The sequence below is a fragment of the Bubalus bubalis genome, chromosome 18 (genome assembly GCF_019923935.1).
Source record: "Bubalus bubalis isolate 160015118507 breed Murrah chromosome 18, NDDB_SH_1, whole genome shotgun sequence".
NCBI classification, from domain to species: Eukaryota; Metazoa; Chordata; class Mammalia; order Artiodactyla; family Bovidae; genus Bubalus; species Bubalus bubalis.
In genome coordinates, this window is record NC_059174.1 from 42,176,438 (window position 1) to 42,182,437 (window position 6,000).

General features: G+C 49.3%; 1 non-coding gene across 1 annotated transcript; it reads left to right on the forward strand.

Moving 5' to 3' along the window:
* Nucleotides 1-5,455: 5,455 nt before the first annotated feature.
* Nucleotides 5,456-5,528, forward strand: TRNAG-CCC. Its single transcript has one exon. It is a non-coding gene; the product is annotated as a tRNA-Gly (tRNA).
* The last annotated feature ends 472 nt before the right edge of the window (nucleotides 5,529-6,000 follow it).

Genomic DNA, 6,000 nt, shown 5'->3' on the forward strand with positions numbered 1-6,000 from the left:
TTGCTCTGAATGACCCTGAGGTCAGTCACCACAGCCTTCCATGACCCCACAAAGGGGTCATTTGATGGAAAACATGCTCCCTAGTGCCCCCCAACCCACTGGGAAGGACAATACCCCACTTGATAACCACACACAAGGTCAAGTTTGCTGTCCAAAGCAGAAGCCAGGGTCTCAGATGCCGAGTTGGCCCTCTGTCGATCTCCAGCGCCACACCCCCTGTTACTCACACTTTTTTATGCAGGTGAGAACACCAGCAGATAGACACGGAGACCTCAGATGCCCTGCTGGCGCTCCCCACTGTCCTGGGGGTCTGCTCATCGCGGAGCCATCTCTCTTCCAGAGACAGGGCCTGTTTTCCCCTGCCGTGTTTCTACTTTGCATCTCAGCAGCCTTGATCTGTACAAACAGTTGGCTACTGGTTGGCCACATACACTGTCCTCCCATCCAGGGAACTATCTGCTGCTCTGGAACCACATGACTTTGTCACCGGGAGTTTCTGGCCCTGCAGGAAGAGTGGGTGGGTGACATTTCAGCAAAACCCCAGGAACAGGGTGACAGAGTTAGGATGACAGTACTAGAAGGAACTAAAAAGTCCGCTTCTCCAATTCTTTAATCCCAAATACAGGGAAACTGAGGCACGAGGCAAGGAAAGGAAAAACACTTGGGTTTATAAAAACCTGTCCCCCACACTTGCCTCAAGACATGCTCAGATATATGTCCGTCCAGGCTCAACACCTCCTGCTCCCATCCCCTTACTGTCCTGTACATCCACGATGGTCTTTGATTTCCCTCCTAGGACCTGCCACAGAGCTTTCTAGAAGCTGTTTCCATGACATGATGGTGATAATGATGATGACGATGACAGCAGCCATCAGGTATCAAGCACTGCTCTACGCCAGGCCCTGGCCTAAGGCCATCACACAGATCATTTCACTCAGTCCCCAGCATGGTTCTGCTTTGCATTATGGAGGCTCCAACCCCATCATGGAAGAAGCATCACCATTGCAGGGGAAACCCAGAGAGGTGACGTATCTTGCTCAAGCTCACATAGGAGAGCCAGGAGTCGAGCCTGTTTCTCCACATAGCCACCCACCAGGGTTGTCCCAGAGTAGGTGGGTCTGTCCCCAGGATTCTCAACATCCCCAGTCTGGAGACCTCTCAGTCTCCAGACACTCCAGGGGTTTGACTTCCTGGAGACCTCTGGGAAATGGACCGCAACTTTCCCCTCCTGTATCAGCCGCTTCCTGGCTGCTCCTCTTTCCCCTCAGCCCAGAACCCACATAGATTCATCGAACTGACTGCTCTCAGCTGCAGACTCGGTGTCCTCACCTGACCCATCTTTTCCCTGCCACCAACCAAGTTCAAACCCTGCTCCATCCTTTTCTGTATTCACTATGCAGTGTGAGGTCTGCCACCTACAGACTTAGAAACTTTTGTGGCCGTACCTCCTTCCCATCTGTCTCAGCAAACCATCCTTCTGCTGAAGACAAAACCTTCTCTCTCCTCTCCTCCAGTCTCTCCATCATCACTGGCTCAAGGCTCCTCCAGCCTAAACAAACCACTTCTCCTCACTCGATCCTCACTTGCTCCCCTTACCTGCTCAAGTCATCCATGACTTTCCTGCAGCCAGATCTAATGGGCACTTCTCAAACCTTACACTGGTGGACACTCTGCTGCATGTACCACTGGTGAACACTTCTGCCACCTTGAAACTGTCTACGTCCTTGAACATTGCTTTTCCTTCTATCTCCCTCACCACTCAGGCTCAGTTCCATCTGTGGCTTCTGCATTCTCAACCTGCTCCTTGATGTTGGTTTTCTTCAGGCTTCCACTAATAATCCTTACACCTTTAATTCCCACCCCAGGCACCATCCAACCCATTCCCTATAGACTTCAGACTTAGGTTATATCTGGCTGGACCGTTGCCTTCAACAAAAAACATGTGCTCATGCTAAGTGCCCTGTGTCTATGATTTTTTTCATGGTTATTAGGTAAGCTGGTTTGGGATTACAGCTGGCTTCCTGGGGTGATTGACCACGGGGATAAAGTGTGCTGATGACAACCAGAGGTGAATTTCCAGCTCAAGGTCATTCTATTTCTCATGTTGAATTAACAGTTAGTTCCCCCAGCATGTGAAAGAGATGAGAGTTGGTCTCAGCTCTGATAACCAGACTCTACCAAAGATGAGACCTTGAGCTTTGGAAGAGGAATCAAGAGTCAGCCACCTTCTTCTCCCACAATACTGCACAGCCATGTCCATCTGTCCTTGTTCTAAGCTGATCTCCACTTGCACCCTTTCTAACCCGAGTCTTCTGGGCCCAGTGCTTCCAGGGCACAGGTGAGCCATGGTGTGGCTCTAACCTTGGTGCATAGGGCAGGCCCCATTCATGTACACTCCCCTCCGGGAATGGGGTGGCCCCCTGTAGCTGTGTGATACCATGATTCTAGGAGAGGGTTGGGAGGTGGTCACAGGAAGAAGCACCCTCTTTAAACAGGTTTGACATTGCTCTTTCCTCAAAATTGCTGCCCCTGATGTACAAGGACCTGAAGGTGAAGCAGGTGATGGGTAGCCATTTCTTCTTTCTCTCCCAAATCTTACAATCTCCATGCCTGTGTACTAAGTCATGTCTGACTCTTGGGGACCCTGTGGACTGTAGCCCTCCAGGCTCCTCTGTCCATGAGATGCTCCAGGCAAGAATACTGGAGTGGGTTGCCATGCCCTCCTCCAAGGGATCTTCCCTACCCAGAGATTGAACGCACATCACTTATGTCTCCTGCATTGGCAGGCGGGTTCTTTACCACTAGCACCACCTGGGAAACCTCTTAGAAGCTCCATCCAAGTCTGAAGACACAAAGGGTTTGGGGGAGGAAGTTTGAGGCTGGAGGCCTGCATTCAGCTTCCCCCTGTGTCATTCACGTGCTGATGACTTTGGGAAACTGGGTTGATTCAAGCCTAAGGCAATGCATAAACCAAGGGCAGAGGTTATAGCCAGGGGTGGGGGTGGTGTCTTCTCGGTCCCTTCCTGGGCCCTCCTCCTGCTTGTCCCTCTGCTGGCCCCCTGTCCCCAGCTGGCTCCTTCTCACCTTCCAGGTTCAGCAGTCACCTCCTCGGAGAGGACTTCCTGCCACCCATGATAGCATAGTGCCAAATCCTGTCACTTTCTAACTGAAGGCTCTGTTTTATTTTCTGAAGAAGATATGAACGGGCATTTTTAAAATTTATTTATTAGTTGTATTTCTTAATTCCCTGGTGGTCTAGAAGTTCTAGATCTTAGTCTGAGAGAGAATGTGCCTGGCTCATAGTAGGTTCTCAATAAAGAGTCACTGATTAGCAAATGAAGGAATGAAAAACTGGTGATTTGACATCCTCCACCCTAGGGTGGGGTGGCCTCAGGGCTTTCAAAGGCCCCATTCTTATATTTCAGTGGTTCTGCTTTTCCTCCAAGCACTTCATCAATGATATAATAGCTGGGAGTCCTCTGGTGTATGTATCCCCACTTTGGATTCAGGGTCCCTAAGACAGGGATGGGTCCCACCGTCACCCTGCACCCTTTCAGAAGAGCCCATCCTGGATCCAATCCCCCAGGCACTCCTGTGCACTATGTCCCCTAGAGAAAATGAGAACTATTCCACATTAGATAGGATCAGACCTTCCCCATGCAAGAAATGTCTATTGACACCTTCTAAGAACAGAGTGCTCACGGGCAGCGGAGCTGGGACATTTATCTTCCCAAAGCCACTCCAGAGGAGGCCCAGGTGCCCCTCCCCTCTCAAAACCCTTCTTCCCTTTGATCTCATGTGATTCTCCCCAAAGTTGAGGGGCTTCCCTTGTGGCTCAGCCGGTAAAGAATCTGCCTGCAACGCAGGAGACCTGGGTTCGATCCCTGGGTTGGGAAGATCCCCTGGAGAAGGGAAAGGCTCCCCACTCTAGTATTCTGGCCTGGAGAACTCAATGGACTGTATAGTCCATAGGGTCGCCAAGAGTCGGACACGACTGAGCGACTTTCACTTCACTTCATTTCAAACTTGTGAGTAAGCGAGATCTAACATGTTAATTTGTACGTGTAACAAATCCTACTAGTGTCCAGGGTCATCAGCATTGTGTCTGGTGGTTCCACAGCTGCAGCTGCTGCTAAGTCGCTTCAGTCGTGTCCGACTCTGTGCGACCCCATAGACGGCAGCCCACCAGGCTCCCCCATCCCTGGGATTCTCCAGGCAAGAACACTGGAGTGGGTTGCCATTTCTTCCTCCAATGCATGAAAGTGAAAAGTGAAAGTGAAGTCATTCAGTCGTGTCCACAGCAATTACACCCAAATCTTGACTGTCTGTCCTCAGGGGCCCTGCTCATCCTTTCTCTCCACCTGGACTACAGCCCCCTGAGGGCTAAGTTGGGACACCTCCCCCAACTTATGTAAATAAGAGTTCACTAAAGAGCACCATAAATAGAGAGTGCTGGTAGACCAACAAGCCATCCTGTTTGGCTGATATATAGATACACCAGGAAGAAAGAAATGACATAGGGGAAAAAAATGAAAAAGTAGTTTGGAAGGGGGGAGGAGTCATATGTGGAAACAAAGAAAGATTAACGGCAAAAATTCATTAAGATCTTTCAAGAAAAAACAACTATTCATGGTATGTGCAGGAGTGAAGGGCTGTGAGTTGAAGGTTAAGCAGAGCTGTCCTCTTGGCCTGAACAGTCTAGTCTTACATCAGCCCTCTCTGCTATCTCTCCATGCTGTAAGCCATAAGCAGCTCCATTCCAGCAATTTCCAGGAACAACCAGCTGTCCAACCCTAGAAAAGTCACCCTCTGATGCAATGATGGTCATCAGAGCAGTGTCCCCCCAAGTCCTGAGGAAATCCAGGCTGGAGGCAGCTTTGGTCCCTCAATAGAAGTTTACCAAATGCCCTTGGCAGACTTTCCTGTGCCAGGCAGATATCTGGAAGGAAACTGCCTTACAATCCTTCTGCTGTCCTTATTGCTTCTTAGTCAAGCTCACCTTGGCCTCTTGGAAAACCAACTACCTAAAGTCACAATAAACAGCCCAGTTGCACGCATGCATGCCTTACCCCTGGGGCTTCCCAGGTGGCGCTAGTGGTAATGAAACCTGCCTGCCAACGCAGGAGACACAAGAGGGGTGGGTTTGATCCCTGTGTGGGGAAGATCTCCTAGAGTAGGAAATGGCAACCCACTCCAGTATTCTTTTTGTAATTATTATTTTTTTTACTTTAATTGGAGACGAATTACTTTACAATGGTTTACTTTACAGTGGTTTTTGCCATACATTTTCACTCCAGTATTCTTGCCTGGAAAATCCCGTGGACAGAGGAGCCTGGCGGGCTACAGTTATGGGGCTTCAAAGAGTCAGTTCAGACATGACTGAGCAACTGAGCACGAGCCTTACCCCTAATGGGTGGGCACAGGAGATATTACTCAGAAAGCTGAGGTAGGGACTTCCCTGGTGGTCCAGTGGTTAAGACTCTGTACACCCAATGCAGGGGTCCCAGGTTCAATCCCTGGTCAGGGAACTAGATCCCACATGCTGCAACTCAAAGTCCTGCATGCTGCAACTAAGACCCAGAGTAGCCAAATAATTTTTAAAAAAAAAGAAAGCTGAGGTAGGCTGTGTGATAAATGGACAGGGCTCCAAAAGTCCCCTGCCATTTCTGTGGACCACCCCAGAGTTCAAGTCCAGAACAAGAGCCTAGAGGTCTCTGAAAGCCCCCATGGGTACCCCCTTGGTCACTGACAGCCTGCCCTTTTCTGCATGTTTTGAAGGGCTTTTCATATACACAGACTCCTTCATCAGCAAGTCTGAATTTATAAACAGTTACTCTTATTCAGGAAAGCAGAGATGAGCAGTTTTATGTAAAAGTTACATCTCCATTTAAGAAAAAATATATAATTCCACATTCTACTGTCCCTCGAACTTTATTCCCGTTTATGTAGATCTTAATACAGTTATATAGTCGCAGGGCTAACGTCCCCTTTGGATGGTAA